Raw genomic sequence first — 23,031 nt, forward strand, 5'->3', positions numbered from 1 at the left:
ATTAATACGGTATCAGAAATTGATAAATCTACGAAAAAATTTGTTCGTTCAATAATTTAAAAATATTAAAACCCCTGTTTCCAATTACAAATTTTAAATTCGCCTCAACGAGTACACTTATCACGTAACTTATACCATACAGTAAACAGAAAATCGAATTGAATAATTGGAGTATCGAAATTTATATTCTTATTGTGCAAATGAAACCGCTCGTTATTAAACTCTCAGACGTTCGATGTTTACGATCACTGGCGAATTGAATCGACTGGATTCACGCAAGGTTTTCGCTTAAATACGATCAGAATTATTTATTTCGTGGCGAAGGAATCGGTTTATTAGAGAATGGAGAGTCGAAACAGGGTGATCGTGTCGATACGATCGCACAGTGCGAGATTTTATCTTCGATATAATCTGGAACAATGGTTACGCGCTCGATAATAACATTCCCACGCGTGATTGCTCGTGAGAAAATTGTTTTTAATGGGTTGCTTTCTCTTTGTGTTGCAGGTAAATTCACCAAGGATCATGAATTGATTTCTGTGAATCGGTTCTGGAACTTTGGGTAATGTGCAAGTACTTTCGTTTTTGGTATTTTTCAAGATCACTATTTCCCCAGATCAATATTTCCCTAGATCACTATTTGCCCAGATCACTATTTCCCTAGATCACCATTTTTCTAGATCACTATTTCGCTAGATCACTATTTCCCTAGATCACCATTTTCCTAGTTCACCATTTCTCTAGATCACTATTTCCCTAGATCACCATTTCCCTAGATCACTATTTCCCCAGACCACCATTTCCCTATATCACCATTTCCCTAGATCACTATGTTCCGAGTTGCTCGGAATATAATTAACGTAATATTTATGGGTATTTTGTCAAGCCCAAAAACGTTTCACCTTTGCAATTTTAAACTGATATTTAAGACCATATGAACGTCTCCACAACTTGACGTTCTTAACAATTGACAATAGCCTTCTAACAGGCCAGAAAAGCACGTTTTCCTAGCGCCAATATACCTTTTCTTAAAGAAGTTTATTTCCATGGTCCTAAACTGTGCACCCCACTAAAGTGGGCCTACGCGCTCAAACTCCGATGATAAACACATGGTGCCCATTTATTGCTTCCTTTGAAGGACCCAAATCACTTAACTGTTTGGGTCGCCTTATTAACGACACCTTATTTGCAACCCTGGAGTGAAGGCTAAAAGTCTTGCAATCCCATTCACTGAACCATCTCACCAATCAGTACTTTTCACAAATAACTATCTGTCCTGATTGGCCCTTTTTTGGTAACGCCTTCACGTCCTGAACTTCCTTCGTTGCTTTCTTTTCTGGCTGTTTAGAGTCGACTAGTGAGTCTTAATTCAGCTTCCTTAGAATATACTTACTTCGGTCAGTCTTACATTAACTTTGTCACTATCAACGACTTTAACACACAACAATCATTACAACTAGTGGGATGATGAACTACATCCTTCATTGACCTGGGCACACCAGTGTGGAGGACTCTGAGCCACTCTATCAATTCTACTCTATAACACTAATTTTACATATAATTCCACTACCGTAACAAGTTGTGGAAACGCCATGGGTCGACGAAGATTTACAACCTTCGAAATTAACTATAAATAATTAATATTTTACCCAGCGCGTGAACATTGGTCCTTCGAGCCGGATACAACGAACTTGCTCAGTGCATAAACTCAGTTTACAGTGCAATAATCAGGATTAAGTGTTACAATGTGTATCGCAAAGTGTTTGAAAATCGTAGTGAATGACCACACTGGTGTGTTTCCATGCACGTCAAACGGACTATTAAGTGAAATTAACTCGAAAACATATCAAACAACGGACAATCTGAGGATTTTCCAAAGGCTTCATCAAGATAAGTCAACAATCAGTATACAATTTCGCTTCTCTAAAGTAGGCTCGTTTAATCGTTTCGCCAATTTCTTTGATATTCTTGTTACACGATTTCATGACATCAGACAGTCATGTCAAATCCGTCAAACTCTAACATAACACAATTCTTAATACAAGAATTTAACATTAATAACTTGCGACACAAATGAAGTAATAACATCAGGCAGATTTCTTGACACATGACCAGTTTTCAATTACAGAAATTCATATCATCACAATGTATCATATTTCTCATGCAAATACAACTACCTGATTTAAGTACTCAATCTTTTCAACAAAAGTTAATGTTAATTGTTCCATGGATCTAAACGGACACATAGTTTCAGAATTCAAGATAATTATTACCCCGTCGTAGCCAAGATTATATTATTACTCTAAGACAGTGTCCGACGGGTCCATCGACCCACTGTTTTAACACACTACCTGACTCGCGCATACCTACCCTAATGGTCGTAAACCATTTCAAATGCGTTTGCACGTATTCTTTAGTAAAACAGGCTTATTATCCATTCATCTTTTTACATTTATTCAAAATCGTACAAATTGCATATAATAAGAATCTTCAAAAACATTTCTTACATCTGGTCGTACAAATAGATGATCATCAATTAATCTGCGGATTTTAACCTCCTTGGTCAAAATTACGGGTTTCTGTTGCAAAATATGACTCCCATCAATTTCATCAGAATGTTAAAACGAAAAACTTCATCTCAAAATATATCTCATTGATGTTATTTTATTCCTAATAAGAGGTTGCCGTATTCGCAATTGTAAGAATTCTTCTCAGGTCACTTCTTAAATAAACAACGAACATTATAACGTACTTCTTATACCTAAAAATTTAATATAATTGAATTGCTATCATATCAATTATTCAGTGAGGTCATAGCTGTTACTCGATAAAGGTCAGGTTCAAATCCACATAAGATCTAATTTCATTATTAACTTTTTCTATTTTATCACAAATGCATGTTAATAAATGCATTTCTGTCAATTGTCACATAATTAGGATATGTTGACAATTCAAGAGAATAGGAAATTAGTGTATTCATCATTTATGTAATAACAGATAAATCTGTTATGATTATTCGAAATATATATTACTAGCAAAATCAACAGCTCTTCTCTTTTTTAGACGTTGAATGATAATTGTACTTCAATAGATATTACAATAAAAGTCTCATGTCAAAAGATCTTAGCATCTGGCCAGACAAGTGTTCTATTTCAATTGCATTTAATAAAATTTCAGCCTAACAATATTTCAATTTTATTAGAATCTTCAAATTCAATTTACATGACGTCAACATATTCAATTGTTATGTACTATCAAGCAAACTTTAGGGAACATCAGCAAACATTGAACTTCATGACCATTCTAAAGCGTTATAATCATTAAAATCAACGTATATGCATTCAATTCTTGTTATTCTTAAATATCTAAGGTTAACAAAATCTAAATTTTATCTTACGTTGATCTAGATTCATACTTTCAAACATGTAACCTGGATTGGTTCATCGGGGGGAGCAAGTCAATTTCCCAATTCATTCAAAATATGTCATACCATGTGTAATTCAATTTACTTTATTCTGCAAGCAATCACACTTCACTTCGAAAAGTGAAAGTCGAACTACAAGTTTAGCATTTTCTAAACGGTTTTGGTCTGTCCACCACGTCAAAGACGCCACGAATTCCCATTGAGATCATATTTCAAAAGATCGTAATTCAATTCAAAATGAATCTTAGTCATTAAACTGTTTCTCAGACTATTAGGGATTCTCAATAATACGAGATCGATTGTAAAATTCATTTACAATTTTCTTTAAAAAAAAAAAAAAATCCAATAACTTTCTTCACAACACGTGGAACAACCGTCCGTGCTTGTAAAAAAGAATACCGACTCTAGGTCAGCGTATGGTCATAAACAAAATCCTTACTCAATAAAAATACAGTGTCGACCTTTTGTCAGCTGAAATCAAGTGCAAAGGACAGTCGTCTATGGCATATTATTGTCATCAGGTTTCGACCCTCGTTTTAGAATACTACCTGATGAGACCCTGGCTATCCTCATGGTCGCAGAGTCCTATTCTTCATATATCTTACATTCTTTTGTCAAGAAAGTTACTTTCGTTTAGTTTCATGGAACAACATATCAGAACCACCATTAAAATATTATTATTGGAATCTATACTACAGATTAACTTTAGATCATTGTTTATGTTCAAAGCGTCATAGAATATTTCAGTTCTGAAGATTTACGACCTTCTTGAGCTGGAAATTCTATGTAACGTGAAAACAATGTACAAATACATGAGACTCAATTCAAAGATATCAAAACACCACAAATTCGTGTTATTTAAGCATTTCGAACATGAGGATTATCCTTCCTCTATTTCTTTATGGCAGTTTTGAGGTAACTCGTTCAGTCTTGGTTTACTATGACAATCAGACCGATTCATAGTGCACTCATTATGCACACCATTTATGCACCGTTTTTTACCAAAATCCTTGTCTTTCCCAACGGGCCAATGCACTCAGACTTATTCAAACTGCAGTCGCGAAGTGTGCTTCCTACAAGGAATGCCAAGGCACTCGGACTCAGTCATACTGCAGTCGCGAAGTGTGCTTCCTGTAAGGAATGCCATGGCACTCGGACTCAGTCATTCAACAGTCGCGAAGTGTGCTTTCCTTACAAGGAAATGCCATGGCACTCGGACTCAATCAATTACCGGTCGCGCAGTGTGCCTATTCTCTAATTCCTTACTTCCTATGGAAATCCAAATCATTCAACTATTTGGATCACCTTTATAACCATCACCATGGGCAATAACTGAATTCCTTTTGGTGACGCACACTCACCTTTGCGAATCATCGCAACAATAACATACTTAACCAAGACACGAGGGTACACTAAAATACGAAGTGAGACGGAAAACCAACTTCCGTTGATCTAATCAACCTCAAAACAATGTATAAATCATACAAGCCACAACATAACAATGTTTCAAACTGCCTTTCATATAAACTAACAACTTTAATATCCGTTGAGGATCTATCAGCCACGTCGAATGCATGTAACTGATTCAACTACCAATTCTTCATCAACCTGTTTTATCACGAATTCACAACTAACTGACAAACACAACCGAAATTCAGCCTCAAATGTGTCGCAAGAACTAAATTATTTACTTTACAAATTACAACATTTTAATTATTCGAACAAAATCATTTTGAAATCACGTTCATTCATGTTTATCACATCAGACGCACTGATTTATCACTATTTTGCATTTCGAACAATTTATCATTGGCGATTCGTTAACGAATTCTACGCAAGCGGAAGTCAAATCATCAAACAAATCATCAAGATTCAGTGTTCAAATGAAAAAAAAAAAAAAAAAACATCATTCAGAAAATAATGCGCTATCACTGCAATGGCTTCTTGGTGCAATCATGCATCCAGAATCAGACAACCCCATCCAGATGGCCAACATTCAAGATGCCGCAACAATTCTTTCATGAAATCAAGCAAGTACCACTTTCTACCAATCAAGCAGAACAGGTACACCTGGTGACATCAAGGTAATCGTAGGTGATACCACATGACATTCTACAGTTCAAAGATAAGTACCCAGACTTTCTTTATTGATCGGTACCCTCTCAACGGGGGGAGTATGTTCCGAGTTGCTCGGAATATAATTAACGTAATATTTATGGGTATTTTGTCAAGCCCAAAAACGTTTCACCTTTGCAATTTTAAACTGATATTTAAGACCATATGAACGTCTCCACAACTTGACGTTCTTAACAATTGACAATAGCCTTCTAACAGGCCAGAAAAGCACGTTTTCCTAGCGCCAATATACCTTTTCTTAAAGAAGTTTATTTCCATGGTCCTAAACTGTGCACCCCACTAAAGTGGGCCTACGCGCTCAAACTCCGATGATAAACACATGGTGCCCATTTATTGCTTCCTTTGAAGGACCCAAATCACTTAACTGTTTGGGTCGCCTTATTAACGACACCTTATTTGCAACCCTGGAGTGAAGGCTAAAAGTCTTGCAATCCCATTCACTGAACCATCTCACCAATCAGTACTTTTCACAAATAACTATCTGTCCTGATTGGCCCTTTTTTGGTAACGCCTTCACGTCCTGAACTTCCTTCGTTGCTTTCTTTTCTGGCTGTTTAGAGTCGACTAGTGAGTCTTAATTCAGCTTCCTTAGAATATACTTACTTCGGTCAGTCTTACATTAACTTTGTCACTATCAACGACTTTAACACACAACAATCATTACAACTAGTGGGATGATGAACTACATCCTTCATTGACCTGGGCACACCAGTGTGGAGGACTCTGAGCCACTCTATCAATTCTACTCTATAACACTAATTTTACATATAATTCCACTACCGTAACAAGTTGTGGAAACGCCATGGGTCGACGAAGATTTACAACCTTCGAAATTAACTATAAATAATTAATATTTTACCCAGCGCGTGAACACACTATTTCCCTAGATCACTATTTCCCCAGATCACTATTTTTCTAGATCACCATTTTCCTAGATCACTATTTCTCTAGATCACTATTTCCCTAGATCACCATTTTCCTAGTTCACCATTTCCCTAGATCACTATTTCCCTAGATCCAAATTTCCCCAGGTCGCTATTATCTCAACTTACTATTTCCGTAGATCACTAGTTCCCTAGGTCCATATTTCTCCATATCATTATTTACCGAGATTCCCATGTCCCTAGGTACCCATGTCCCTAAATCCCAATATTTCCAAATTAATATTTCCCTAGATTACCATATTCCTGAATCACCTATATACCTAGATCTCCATATCCTCAGATCTCTACTCCCTAGATCTAGTATAGGTTCCTATATCTTTATGTCTTAAAAGTCTTATATATGTACATACTTGCATATGCAGTCTTCCTATATGCAGTACTATACACATTACTATATACATGCATGTACCTACAGTACTGTAAGTAAAACTCCACAAACTTTTTACTTGAACAACCGATGTTTCCCCATATTGAATCGACAAGAAACGAAACGTTACGTGTAATGGTCGTCGCAAAATTATTTATATTCATAGTCGTGGAAGGATGTTTTACATCGAAAAAGAAAGAAAACGAGTGGAAGAGTACGGAAAAGAAGTCGCAGCGACGAAAGAAACGACGGCGGCAAGATTAAACCGAGTGCAAATATTTAATTAAATCCCAGCGGCGCCAGTTTACGAATGTCTCGTATAAATTTGTTGAGAAGGCGCACGGTGAAAGTGGATGCGCCTCGATGCAAACGCTAACTTTGCTTTCGAATTAATCGAGAGTGCGTAAGAAAGTGTCGCTTCTGAATCCCTCATCTTTCTTTCGGATTTGCACAACCATCTATACGATTATGATCTGTAGGATTATTTCTGGTATTCTTAAATATGAGACTTGTCTTATGGTAAATGATGAACTATAAAATTAAATACAGCGAGACATCATCTGAGGTAACACTTATCTTTTCACCAGTACAGTTCGCTTGAAGTCTTGAAGATGTTTAACCCCTTCTCGTGCCATTTATCAGATGCGTCAGTCAAGACTAACTATTCAGGAGTGAAAGATTAAAACGAACAAACAAAATGAAAGTGTATCAATTTTATATCCAGGGATCCTTGATAATGCAATTTATAATTGCACCCAAATTTCAAGTTGAAGTATTCAAAATTTGAGTAAGGTCACACTTGAACCGTAAATGCCTCACGAGCCGTGAGTGACACTCCTCAAAGCACCAGAAGAGGTTAAAAGATTCGAAACGGTTCGAGCAAAACGCGCGAATGTTCGAAATTGTCTAGCAGGTTTAGCGGTCGCAGACAATGGGCAAAGCAGTCGGCAGAAAACTTTCTCAAAACGAATCGTGACGCTTCAAACTTTAACCCGAAGTAAGTTTCCTCCGTGATTCGTGAAAGAAATGGTCGCTTTTAAATCATGGCGTCGCGTGGACGATGCCGGGTCACGCAATCTGAAAGTTAGATTGCTTAAAGCGGCGTTTGACCGTTCGTCGAAAGAACTTTCCGTCCGGAGGATGAAATGCGCTGCGAATCGTTGAAATTCCGATCGATAAGAGTCTCAAGTGTGAATTGCATACAATCTTAACGGCGAGCTTTCCTACGCTCGCCGAATAACAAACAAATACTCGGCGCGAAAGAAATATTTGATACTCGGGGAGAAAGCGCAATTACATCCGACAGGTGCGACGATGCGTTTATTGCGGAAAATGAAATCATAGAAAGCGGGATTCTACTGAACCGTGCAATATTTTTCTCTCGGTATTTATACACTTTTTCTCCTTTTCGAGACAGATAAATCTGGATTTGCATTGAAACGTTCTTTAGAGATCTTTTTTTTAAATGGAAATCGGGAATATAAGCTGGGAAATTTAGGTCTGGTAACTTGAAGATTTGGTCAGTCAAATTTGGAGATTTAATAGCTTCATTGAATTTTGGTGATTCGAGACATCAGGTATTTTAGAATTTGAGGATTGAAGATATTTAATGATTTCCAATTTGGTAATTTATGTACTTTTACTTTTTTGAAGTTGAACCATGATTTTGTTCATGAACCAAACGACATGATTTTTGTTCATCAATCAAATGACATGATTTTTGTTCATGAATCAAACGACATCATTTTTGTTCATCAACCAAATAACATGATTTTGTTCATCAACCAAATAACATGATTTTGTTCATGAACTAAACGACATGATTTTTGTTCATCAATCAAATGACATGATTTTTGTTCATCAACCAAATAACATGATTTTGTTTATGAACTAAACGACATGATTTTTGTTCATCAATCAAATGACATGATTTTTGTTCATGAACCAAACGACATGATTTTGTTCATCAACCAAATAACATGATTTTATTCATGAACTAAACGACATGATTTTTGTTCATCAATCAAATGACATGATTTTTGTTCATGAACCAAACGACATGATTTTGTTCATCAACCAAATAACATGATTTTGTTCATGAACTAAATGACATGATTTTTGTTTATCAATCAAATGACATGATTTTTGTTCATCAACCAAATGACATGATTTTGTTCATCAACCAAATGACATGATTTTGTTCATCAACCAAATGACATGATTTTGTTCATCAATCAAATAACATAATTTTGTTCATCAACCAAATGACATGATTTAGTTGATTTTTTGAAAATCAATCAAATGACATGATTTTATTAATTTTATGAAAATCAACCAAAAAGTAGCTTAACCCTATTTAATGATTATTTATATCAAAAAGAATGAATAAGAAGAATATTTATATACGAAAGAGCATATGTTACGTCCCCGAAATACCGAAATCGGATTTCTGTCGATAATCGCGACGTTTGCACGATTTTAAAGCGTGAGGCGATTATCGGACCGTGATATACGACCCAGCTACACTTTTCTCGCGTAGAGACAAACGAGCTGCAACGTGGAAGAAAGCCAGGAAGCTATGCAAATCGAGAAAACGACCGTGAGATGGATTAGCCGGATGTCAAGTGGACTAATGGATATTAGAATCCTAGCAAGGATTACCGAGAAACCGTTTCTCTCCCGCTATGCTACGTGCCGGAAGTTGATCGATGAACTTCGTGAAATTTAACGCGTATACATAAAAGCAACATCGATTGACAATTGATCTGGTTTATTTATATGCTACATTTCCTGTTTACCGTGTTCTGTAATATCTAACCTACTTTCCGCATGGTTTTGTATTCGAACTTATTATAATTAGATCTACTATTTAAATGTATCAAAATCGTGACTTCATAAAGATATAAATAGACAAATGATGAAAGGTACATGTAATTATTTTCACTCGTTAAGAATCGAGGCACATTTCGACGATAGTACGTTAATAATTTCTGATATTCGTCATTTTGACGGATTTGTTGCGGTGTTAAATGTGCTTTGTAATCGACTGGCTGGTAATTAGAAAGTGATCTTTCCTAGGAGTCGAGGATAATTAAACGATCGTTGCATAATTATTACGTTCAGCTCGAGTAATTAAATGCGGGTTCTCCATATTTGGTAGAGTGCGGTTTGTATCTTGAGATACTTCCTCGTTCTGAGGTGATGAAACATTGATAAATATCAGAAATTTCAAGCTGAGGTATGTGCTAATTTATGGCCATATATCGCGCGGTCATTCAGCGCGTAGTAATTCAACGTGTGGCGATAAAACATGAGATAATTCATCACTGATGATTTAACACGTGATAATTCAACGCATGATGATTCGATATGTTGTGATACCACACGTGGCAATATAACGCGAGGATTTATAACGCGTGGTGAGTCAGCGAGCTACGATATAATGTGTGGATATGCAAGGGATGGTAATTCAATGTGTGATGGTTTGACACTTGGCAATATAACGCGTGGCGATTCCACACATGGTGATATAACGCGAGGCTATATGACGCGTGGTGAGTCAGCGCGTGGCGATATAATGCGTGGAAATTCGACGGATGGTAATTCAACGCGTGGTAATTTGACACGTGGCAATACCACGCGTGGCGATATAATGCGAGGGGATACAACGCGTGGTGAGTCAGCGCGTGGCGATATAATGCGTGGAAATTCGACGGATGGTAATTCAACGCGTGGTAATTTGACACGTGGCGATACCACGCGTAGTGATATAATGCGAGGGGATACAACGCGTGGTGAGTCAGCGCGTGGCGATATAATGCGTGGAAATTCGACGGATGGTAATTCAACGCGTGGTAATTTGACACGTGGCGATACCACGCGTGGCGATATAACGCGTGAAGAGTCAGCGCGTGACAATATAATGCGTGGAGATTCGACGGATGGTAATTCAACGCGTGTTGATTTGACACGTGGCGATACCACGCGTGGAGAGTCAGCGCACGGCAATATAATGCGTGAATACTCTACGGATGGTAATTCAACGCGTGGTGATTTGACACGTGGCGACATAACGCATGGAGAGTCAACGTATGGCAATATAATGCGTGAATACTCTACGGATGGTAATTCAACGCGTGGTGATTTGACACGTAACAATACCACGCATGGCGATACAACGCGTGAATATCCCACATATGCAGATTCAACACGTTGAGATTCAACCCCTGATGGTTCAATGCGTAGTAATTTATCACGTGATGATACATCGCATAGAAATTCAACGTGTAGCAATATAACACATGGTGACTGCATCGAAATCTATATAAAAATATACTAAATAAAAGAATCGAAATAAACGCAATAACTATAAACTAACTTTCCACTATAATAAATACCATAAAAATAAAAGCCTCAAAATAACAAATACATACCAAACAGTATAAAAGAATAATACCAAAAATCTAGACGACGTTACGAAAGCACAAAACAACGTTGAATAGAAACGATTTCTGACTAGTCCACGTGATGGACGACCATACGCGAGCAGAGTCCCAATTTCACCGGGAATTACGTGTAAGAGAAGTCGCGGTAATAAATTGTCGAACACGAAACAACGATAGAGGTAACAAGGGAACCTCCATCGCGTGTGTCCGACGTTTTCTATTATTCCGTTTAAAATTTGTCTTGGGAGATATTACGTAGCCGTCGTAGCCGAATCCGGCCAGGAAGGAGAAGACGTAGCTCGAGAAATCCTAGACGGTCGATGACTCCCCGCGGAACGCTCGAGGCAGTCATATTTGTCGGTGATTCGAGCGATCGGATTCTCCTCCCTTGCTCTCTGTTTCGAGCTGTTCGCCACGATTGTGCCTGCGAGTTTCGCGTACTCAGCATTCTGGATGAAAGGAGGGCGAACAGGAACGGAGGGTAAACGAAACTCTCGGGGCGCAAGACGACGAGGGGGTGCACAGAAATTGTGTAAAAGGGTCCTGGAGACGGCTGGTACTCCGATTCGTGTCGCTCGAGAGTTTCGTGGAAAAAATTTCCTACACAAATTTTCTTATGGATGTCTCTGAGTTAATCTGATCATGGTATTCTGACTCATGACTAGTTTAAAACATTTCAATACCTCTGTCTTGTTATAATGTGCTCAATACATTGGTACATATATTATGTACAAATTTAGAAAAAATTTGTTGTAAGAGATTTTATGCAGACATAAAAAAGGTTTAATAATTATTATTAGTACATACGTTCTTCGTTCAAAAAAAAATTATTACATAGAAAAACGACATTCAAATAAGAATGACACTTATCAAAGCAACATACGTGACAAAATTATTTTCAATTCCAGAAACTTTTCTTGTTCACACAATGTTCTACCTGAACCTTACACAATAAAATTGTACTTATAATTAAGAAACGATAAAAATGAAGTGTATTTGTAAATTCTTTAATTGTTAAAATCTTTATGGAGGCTATATGCTGTTTCTAAAAGTGGCGCGTTTCTGTGAAACGAAATAAGCACGACTCGTTTTCCCGTAAACCAGCACGATCCGTCGAGGCGTCGGACGGAATTGGAAACACGACTTTAGCACCTATTAGTCAGCGGTTTGCCATGAAAAGCGGAAAACAGCACGATTGGGTATCCAGGCGCGAGTGTCGGTGTGATGCATAAGGTAAAATAGCGGGCGCAACAGGGCAAGAGACTCGTACCGTTGTTAAATGGGCGAGGCATTGTTTTCGCTCGGCCTTGAATCTAATTATTCCACTGGAAACAGCTTTTGCGCTGTCGCGATACATCTGTTGTTCCGTGCACGTAGTTTCTGCGTATTCCCGGCAGAATTCCTGTCGATTCGACGGAAATTAAACGATCGACTCTATCCACTGTGCTATGAATCGTCGTGATTTTCGTGAACTGTGTTCCTCCATTCGCAGGAAGTTCATATTTCTGTTTTTAAAACGGAAAGCACTTGTAAAACTTTAAATTATTGGACTGAGATTTAATGACATATATTATTAATATATCTGATGTTAGTTGAAATAGAATTTAAATTAATTTCAACGTAAATGGATTTGATATAAAATTTCATTAACTACGTGGACTAGTGTGAAGAGCCTGAGGTGATAAAACCTATCCTGACATAATCTACCACCAACCTAATAATAAATTATCAAACCTTTATTTATGACCTTAACCTTAATGTAATCTACTTTCATGTAACCCAGACCGTAATATAATTTTGACCTAACCAATCTAACATTATGTAACTTCAACCAAACCATGGTCTAATCTGACCAAACCGTAATTTAACCTTAATTTTAATCTAGCCTTGACCCAATTTTAACTTGAAATCTAATTAATTGAACCTGTGACTAATGTAACCTATTTCCGCAATTTTTTCTGATTTATATATTCTAAACCTAAAATATAACCAAACCGAGCAAAGAAATTTGGATGCAAGAGCTCCGGTTTCGGTTGCATTCACATGCGTGCCAGAAGATCAGATAATTGTAAGAAGAGTCGAGAATATCAAGGATTTCATAGAATCCAGGATTCTCGAGACGGTACAGCGTAGCTTTGTCGCATAAAGTACCCAGAAAGCGTTCGAAAAATTCGTAGAATCGTTTAAAAATTCGTGCGATAGAGTCGAAAAATGTTGAGAACGACATAAACAAACAGTTCGGAGAGGCGGTATTTTAGAGGATCTTAAACTCGAGAGTTATCCAACTGCCTCGGAACAGTTTAAAGTGGTTAAAAAACGCTCGATACCGTCGTCGTATCCCGTAGGATCGTAAAACTTTCGTCCCGATGGTAATCTGTTTCGCTGGTTCTTATCGTTGGAAAGTTCTGTCTTCGATGTTCATTGTATACATTAGCGTATAGAACGATAATTTATATGGTAATACAGATTTTACGTTGCTCGAGTTTCCGATACGTGGCCTTAAAATCGGACGATAAGAAACGGTACGGACGTTGATGACACCAGTCGTTCCAGCTACGATTTATGCGCGGTTCCGTCGTTCATGTTTTACGACAGCCCCGCGCACGGTCAACTACGCGCCGTTGTAAACGAGCCCCCACGAGTCTCGCTACAATGAGTTCGCCCCTTTTCACGAGCAGCACAATTTATCAAACGTTCCTCGAGAATCTTTCTTCGTGGCATGAACTCGGAACCTCGTTATTCGCGGTTTTTTCCAACGTTCACGTGTAAAGAAAGTTAAATTGAAAACGATCGTTCTCTCTTCGGATACGATGAAGTTACTGACGTTTACCAACCTTTGCATGCCTAGTGAGAACATCGTTACGTTCGTTTTAAGTATTCATCAAGGTCTTTGTACTTTGTGATAAATTCAGCAGGTTCTTTGCGGGATCAAGGGGGCGGATAATCACGAATCAAAAATTAACGGGGTATAGATGCTACTCTGGTCAGCTTAAACATTTCTGTCAATATTGTTTGACATAGGTATTGTGTACCGAGTTGTAGAATTAACTGGAGAGTTACTTTATCAAGTTCTTAATTGCTAGATTTTTAAATTTATACATTTATGAACTTCCAAGTATCCACACTTAAGATTCAAAGGTCTTCATCATCAGTTCTCAAATTCATAATAAGACATCAAGTTTATAAATAGCTTATAAGACATTAAGTTTAGAGACAGTTTATAAGACATCAAGTTTAGAGACAGTTTATGAGACATTAAGAAACTGTCGATCAGTCAAAATTATAAAATTCAGATATTTTATTTGTAGTTCAGTTTAAGGACACGCCCCAGAGCCCCGCAGACGGTGAATTATCAAGCAGCTACACAGTTCACGCGCGATGAAAAATTTGTTTGACCAAAAGCCACACAGTGAAACTTTCAGCGACTCCTCGCAACGAATCTAAAAGAGTAACGGAAACAAGAAAGTCACAAACGAAGAGACGCAAACGGTAAAGAGTCGATACTTGAAGCGACATTTACAACGAAATTTTTGACGTTTTAATTAACCACGTCATTGCGAAATAAACCGACAGAGAGACTCGAGGAGAAAGGATTATTTCCTTTCTTTTTGCCTCGTTTCTCGGTTAGGAACCTTTATAAAATTTCCGAGCGAGCAAAATCCGGCGAAAGAAGACACGAAGTCGTGGTCGAAAAAAAAAAGAAAAGAAAAAAAGAACGGCGGAATGAAAAACGTGTAGAACGTTTGGCGAACGTGGACAGAGGTTAAGAAAGAGGGAAAAAAGAAGAAGAGAAAAAGCTCGATCCTTTTTCTCCGTTTGCTGGCCGGTTTTATACGCGTAATCCTGTATGTATTCGAGCGGGGCTGCTGGAAATACCGGGGAATCTGAGCGACGAGAGCAAATTAATCGCTGACTTCGTGGAATCGGGCGAATTTATATTCGACGATGGATGGAGTCCAGCGGCGTGCACGGCGAATCACAATGAATCAATTATATTATAAGGGATCGCGCCATCGTTCGCTATCCTCCGTGGACCAAGAATCCCCACGCGGGTACAATACTACGAAAATCCGAATTGCGATTTAACAGATATCTAGAGAGGCACAAACAATAATCACCCTCTTCTTCGCGAGAGATTGATTTTATTGTGAATGAGGTTTGATGTTGGAAGCACTTTAAGTATATGAGGGTTAGGGTGATATCGATGATGTTAAAATTTGCAATTTATAGAGTTATTAATGAGTAAGCTTTTATATATTCAATTTTCCAAATTGTAAATTTTTCAAATTGCAAATTTTCCAAATTCCAAATTCCCCAAATTCCAAATCCTCCAAATACCAAATCCCCCAAATTTCAAATCCCCAAATCCCAAATCCCCCAAATTCTAAATCCCCCAAATTCCAAATTCTCCCAATTCCATATTTCCCAAATTCAAATCCCCCAAATTCCAAATTTCCCAAATCCCAAATTCCCCAAATTCCAAATCCCCCAAATTCCAAATTCTCCCAATTCCATATTTCCCAAATTCCAAATCCCCCAAATTCCAAATTTCCCAAATCCCAAATCCCCCAAATTCCAAATCCCCCAAATTCCAAATCCCCCAAATTCCAAATTCCCCAAATTCAAACCCCCCCAAATTCCAAATTCTCCCAATTCCATATTTCCCAAATTCCAAATCCCCCAAATTCCAAATTTCCCAAATCCCAAATCCCCCAAATTCCAAATCCCCCAAATTCCAAATCCCCCAAATTCTAAACCCCCCCAAATTCCAAATTCTCCCAATTCCATATTTCCCAAATTCCAAATTCCCCAAATCCCAAATTCCCCAAATTTCAAATTCCCCAAATCCCCAAATCTCCAAATCCTCAAATTTCCAAATTTTCAAATTCTCAAATCTTAAAATTCCCAAATCCTCAAATCCCCAAATTTTCATATTCCTACACTTCCAAAATTATATAACCTTAAACCTGCAAATTGCCACGATTACAGATTGCCGTATCTCAAAAATCCCAAATTCTCAGATTTGCGTCGATCACTCGACAGCATCGTACGAAGAACAAGTTCCGCGTTGACGAAAGAAAAAGCAACGGGATCGACAAGTGGAATAAAAGCAACAAGTAACGCGCAAAATGTGGCGGTTAGGGGGAAACGATTTACGGTAAACTCGCGGCTGCCTGCGACAATTTATCACGCTGACAGACTCGAGATAATCTCCGATGAACCTGTTACGCTACAAATTAAACTAAAAATGATTACGGTCCACTCCCTGCACTCTGTCATCGTGTATCATAATCACGTTTAAGACTGGTTACAGATCACTTTCTCTCGATGAAACACTCTTAATTCTCTATACATTAATTCCACTTTATTTTTGACCAATTTCATTCGTTTTTATTTGGACCTATTTTTGTTTTCATTCAACACCATTTTTGTTCGTACTTACTTTAATTGTTTTTGTTTAATACCGTTTTTATCCGTATTTCTTGTAATTGCTTTCATTTAACATCGTTTTTAGTCGAATTTGTTTTAATTCTTTTTGACGTCATTTTTAGTTGGACTTTTATCGTTTAATATCATTTTTAGTCGAATTTATTTTGGTAGATTGTTCGACGACTTTATGGAAGCGAAGTAAGTGGAGAGTGGAAATAAATAGGAACTGAAAGAATTATAATAAGAGAAATAATCTTTTGTTTATCAAAATGATATTTATTAACAGTACACATTAAAAATTTTTATGTACTAATAAACTACAATATATTAGAACTTGCTGCTGACAAAAACGAATATTTGTAACATTTCACATTGTTCTGACATAGACAAGTATACTGACACCATTCTTGTGATAAACAACCCCTTTTGATAACCAAAAAGCAGTCCTCAAATCCCTGTGCCCTGAAATCTGACTTAAGCCTTTATTTGCGCTCTCCAATTAACCCTAATAATTCAGAGGGTCTCTCAAATCCTAACGCTTTAGTCAATTTTCCATTCCCTTTGTTCCAACGTCCGCGATTACCAAAATCAATTTTTCCCGACAAAGTTACCCCATCTAAAAAGATTATTCATCGAACTTGAATACAAAGTTAAGAAGTTTCGGCGAACAATGAAGAACGTTACCCGTCTCTCGCAACAAAGGGGTAGAAATTCGAGTTTGATCCGCCTGAAAAAATCTTCTAAGAGCAAGATTTTTCATCCGGATAAAAATAACATCGCTTTCACCGCGACTAAGTTGGCTCGCGTGGGCGACGAACATACTTCCGTCGGAATTTATTCGCGTGGATACGCGCTGGCCTACTTCTGCGATCTTCGGAATCGGTGGCACATGAAATCACGGGGAAAACAGCTAAGCCAATTGCAGATCCTAAGATAAAGAAGTTCCTTGCAGACTCCATCTTGCCTTCGAGCGGAAGAACGTTCGAAACGGGTCAGGGTCGAGAAGCACTTTTTTACCGGATCTCGTGCAAGTTTTGCCTGATTCGCGAAACGAAGGGTCTCCTTTTGCCCTAAGAGGATCTTACGTGAAACGGAACATCTTCTGCTAGCTAACCGGTATTCCCGTATGTTTCCTTTGAGTGCTTCAAATATTTCGGGACTCGCTTAACTCGATGCATAAATTTATTCCTGGATTATTGAGCATGGGAGATACATTGAGAATGCGATATATGGTATGCGTTATATGGAAGATATACGGGAGATCAAATATACTGATCATGAGCAAAAATTTGACGAAAACTATAGAAAGAAACTTTTCGATTGCAAGAATAATAATTTTCATATTTAGTGGAGGACGAAGTAGACTGTCTTTAGAGTGGTACATGAAACGTTTAGGTTAATACATACATTTTTTTAGGGTAGTACGTAAAATGTTCTGGTTAGGTTAACACATGTTTTGTTTAGAATAATACATAAAATGTGTTGTTTAGGATAATGCATAAATTGTTTTGTTTAAAATAATACATCAAATATTTTGTTGAGGTTAATACGTGTTCTGTTTAGGTTAATACATGTTTTGTTTGGGATAATACATAAAATGTGTTATTTAGAATAATACATAAAATGTTTTGTTTGAAATAATACATAAAATATTTTGTTTAGGTTAATACATAAAATATTTTGTTTAAGATAATACATCAAATATTTTGTTGAGGTTAATACGTGTTCTGTTTAGGTTAATACATGTTTTGTTTGGGATAATACATAAAATGTGTTGTTTAGAATAATACATAAAATGTTTTGTTTGAAATAATACATAAAATATTTTGTTTAGGTTAATACATAAAATATTTTGTTTAAGATAATACATGAAATATTTTGTTGAGGTTAATACATGTTCTGTTTAGGTTAATACATGTTTTGTTTGGGATAATACATAAAATGTGTTGTTTAGAATAATACATAAAGTGTTTTGTTTCAAATAATACATAAAATATTTTGTTTAGGATAATACATAAAATGTTTTGTTTAAGATAATACATCAAACATTTTGTTTAAGTTAATACATCTTCGGTTTAGGTTAATACAAGTTATGTTTGGTATAATACATAAACTGTCTTATTTAACATAACACATGTTTTGAAATAATACACAAAATGTTTTGAAAAAATATATAAAATAAATAGTAGAAGAGTTTGAAAGAATAAATTTTCCAATATGGCCGCCATTTATCTCCAGTAATGCAGAAGCTAAAACAAAATGGCCGATGAATTATCGCGAGGTTAAGAATCGAGGCTAGCGTATTTAACAAGCAAATTTCTTCATGAAAAATGTATGAATCAATCGTTAAAGCGGAAACGACGAGGACGTTTTTCCTCGTCTGTAGGATAGATGACAGGAAACGGAGAGCCAAGCTCTCGAAGCATCTGAACGATCTGGCTTTCGTGAAAGCTTCTTCGCTGTTCATAATTCTTCGTGCGATTGCGTTTATTTGTCTCGTGATAATCGTAAATTTTCCCTTATTCTTGGTAGATACCGAACTTGATCTTCATAACGACGATCTCCACTTCACGAGCTTCGCGAAGTCAGCAGGGAACGACCGAATCGGGTATGCAAAATGGAAGGCTCTTAAGTAATAACAGGATTTATTATCAATTTATCTGCGAACCCGCGATGGTGATACTTTGCTGGCTTTAACGGTTCAAGGGTTTTGTCCCGCTTTCGTGTTGACCCGGAAAAGATTTTGCGATAATTATTCTGCTAACCACTTATGTTTTTCTTTTAATAGAAAAGTACGAATATTTTAGTAAGTCTTTCAATATAATTTTTCAGTAGAATTATTTTTCAAAGGAAATGTTTTATCAGAAATATTGTATAAACAGAAATGTTTTTATCTTAATAGAAATTTCTTTTAATACAAATTTTTTTATAAAAATGTTTCAATAGACGTTTTCTGTTCAGGAGTATTCTTTATGAAAGTTCTTAATAATAAAAGTAAATTAACAATAAATCTAAAGATCTAAAGTTTGAGAAGATCGACTTGCACCTGAAATTTTAACTCTCATTCAATTGAATACACCAATTTGAAATAAATATTTTTTAACTAAATCTACAGTATTATATACATGAACACAGTGCAACAGACAAGTGGCAATTAGGTTATTATCCAGCAGCAGCAAAAATACGTAACTGGTGTGCAACTTCCGTCAGATTGAATTCACAACCGATCAGGTAAAATAACCGGTCGCAGGGAATTCAGTGACGATGATCATTGGAGCATAATTACAGCGTGGTTTCTAATCAGGTGTTCCCTCGTCGCAGCACAACTAGAAGTTGTAAAAGCGTAACGGAACAAGCCGTAAATGGACAGGTCGCGTAAGCGAATGAATGAAGTTTCGAACGTACAGGTGGTCGTGGAGAGGAGGGTTTGTCAAAGTTGCAAATTTTCCGTGCACGGTCGCTTCTTCCTCCTCCCTCGACGGATTACACGGCGTGTCCGCGACGAGACGAGGGTAACTGCGAGCGTGAAAAGGGACAGAAGAGCGAGGGAACGCCGGCTAAATGGAATTAAAGCGAAATGGAGGAACATTGCCGCGTGTAAAACTTGGGACAGCCCGGGATAGAAACGTTCGCGGAATAGCGGGGGCTAAAATTACTCGACGCTTCCGCGTACCGAGCTCGGATGATATCGTAACGAAAACTCCTAACTCTGGTAACTTCTTGGTTTTACAGTTGTCCGCTGCACCGAGTAAATATTTCCACGAGCTCGCTTAATGCGACGCGACGATGCGAAACGGACCGCGACGCCGTAAAGGACGTCCTGCCAGCGAATGCGATAAGGCCTGATGTTCAACTTTTATATTTTGCATTCGGGTTACTCGAGATATCTATATGAATGAGGGTATCAGAGGGATCAAGGTATAGATCCTTGCAAAACCTGATAAACTAGAGGGATTTTCGTATCCGAGGAATTAGTTACCTCAGAATTTAGGTGTCTAAGAATTTAGCTCTCCATTTAGGTACCTGAGAATTTGTGTATCCTAGTAAGAATTTAGCTCTTCGTTTAAGTATCTAAGAATTTATGTACCCGAGTATTTAGGTGTCTAAGAATTTAGCGCTCCATTTAGGTATCTGAGAATTTATCTAAGTTCAGCTACGTAAAAATTGAGATATCCAGATTTGTATGTCTAGGTGTTCAAGTATCTAACAATTTAGCATCATGAGAGTTAGAGTTGCAACTAGAGTACAAGTATTCAAATCATTCAAATCTTAAAATATCTAAACTATACCTCAATTTCCCAGTACCAAATTAAACCAATTTAATTAGCCAATTTAATTAACCAATTTAATCTAGGATTTACAGAAAAGTTTCTCCAGCTCGAAAGCAATATCAAAGTTCAAACATAATAACTGCAATAATTGCAGGAACATATCAAGGTAAAAATCCAAGAAAATTAGAAAAGTTGTAATCAGAAACTCGCGAAGGAACTAGCACGGAATTGAACCTTGCAACAATGCACGCGTAGCCTTGACACGGTTTAACAACTGGGTCTCTGAATCGCACCCTTGTCGGTTCGAATGAGCGTCCGAGTCCTCGAGTAGCCATCGACTGAACCTTTCATTGAATTTTTCAAACATTTCTATCAAGGGAGTTCTCCGAACAATCGAGATAGAATGTGGGGATTAACCATTCTGAAGGGCTGCCACGTACAGTAACACGCCGATGATGTTACAATAATAGTAGCACAGGTTGCATAACGATTCGCCTGTCATATTGAATTGTTTCGGCTCCGTTAATCATATTCTGATCATGGCGAACCCATAAATCGTCCGCTTTCGCGTCACACGTTTTCGCGGAATCCGAGCACCTTTTCAATTCGCGGAAATTATTGTGAGAATAATCGAGTTCTGAAGTTATTGATTAAAAGTGGTTGTGTGGGGGTTGAAGAAGAAAGGGTCACTTCTAGTTCTGGGATACTTGTTAGCATGATTGAACTGTTCTACTAAGATTTCTGCATCTACGGATCTATACATACACAGACCTCAACATCTCCAGATCTCTACATCCAGAGACCTCAACATCTCCAAATACCTACATGTCTAATTACCTACATCCCTAGATCTTTACATCTCCAAATACCTACATGTCTAATTACCTACATCCCCAGATCTTTACATCTCCAAATACCTACATGTCTAATTACCTACATCCCCAGATCTCTACATCTCCAAATATCTACATCCTCAGATCTCTACATCTCCAAATCCCTACATCCCCAGATCTCCACGTCCTCCAATACCTACATCCCCAAACCCCTACATCCCCAGATCCCTACATCCCCAAATACCCACATCCTCAAATCTCCACATCCCCAAATCTCCACATTCCCGAATCTCCACTTCCTCAAATCTCCACATTCCCAAATCTCTACATCCTCAAATCTTCATATCCCCAAATCTCCACATTCCCGAATCTCCACTTCCCCAAATCTCCACATTCCCAAATCTCTACATCCTCAAATCTCCATATCCCCAAATCTCCACATCCCCGAATCTCCACATCCCCGAATCTCCACATCCCCGAATCTCCACATCCCCGAATCTCCACATTACCAAATCTCTACATCCTCAAATCTCCATATCCCCAAATCTCCACATCCCCGAATCTCCACATCCCTGAATCTCCACATCCCCAAATCTCCACATCCCCGAATCTCCACATCCCTGAATCTCCACATTCCTAAATCTCCACATCCCCAAATCTCCACATTCCCAAATCTCTCCATCCTCAAATCTCCACATCCTCAAATCTCCACATCCCCAAATCTCCACATCCCCGAATCTCCACATCTCCAAATCTCCACACCCAAATTCTAAAATTCCCAAAAATCCCAAAACTCCACAGATTAAACATAGCACTCCGCAATTCAGTCCTACCTCACATCATACCCAATATCCTTCCCGCTTTCATACACGATTGTCGGCAGCTGACAAACATAACCAGCGAACGTCCCCAAAAGGTCGAAGGGATAACGAAGGACATTTGCAAGCCCAAATTAACGGCGTAAAAGGGAGCAACGTTTCGCGACTCGCGTCACGGTCGATCTATCGAACAATAAAGCATCGCTACGCGTACGTGGCAAGCTGCAGCGGCGAAATTCTCGTTTTCATCGTCGCGCAATTGGGTTGGAAAGGGTTTACATGCAATTTGCCGGATGGCGTGGAAGCACGTGCGGGAACGGTTTTAAACGGCGAACAAACGCGAAAGCGGTTCGCGTAAAACTC

General features: G+C 37.8%; 1 protein-coding gene across 6 annotated transcripts in view; it reads left to right on the forward strand.

The window, feature by feature from the left end:
* Window positions 1-23,031, forward strand: part of LOC100877383 (uncharacterized) — a 361,812-nt gene that overhangs the window by 312,024 nt on the left and 26,757 nt on the right. Inside the window, exon 2 of one of the 6 annotated variants that reach the window (XM_076534915.1) lies at window positions 508-562. The exons of the other annotated variants lie outside the window; for them this stretch is intronic. The gene's annotated coding sequence lies outside the window, so the exon portion shown is untranslated. The remainder of the gene's footprint in view (window positions 1-507; window positions 563-23,031) is intronic. 6 annotated transcript variants of the gene reach the window in all.

Source organism: Megachile rotundata, chromosome 1 (genome assembly GCF_050947335.1).
Source record: "Megachile rotundata isolate GNS110a chromosome 1, iyMegRotu1, whole genome shotgun sequence".
Lineage (NCBI taxonomy): Eukaryota > Metazoa > Arthropoda > Insecta > Hymenoptera > Megachilidae > Megachile > Megachile rotundata.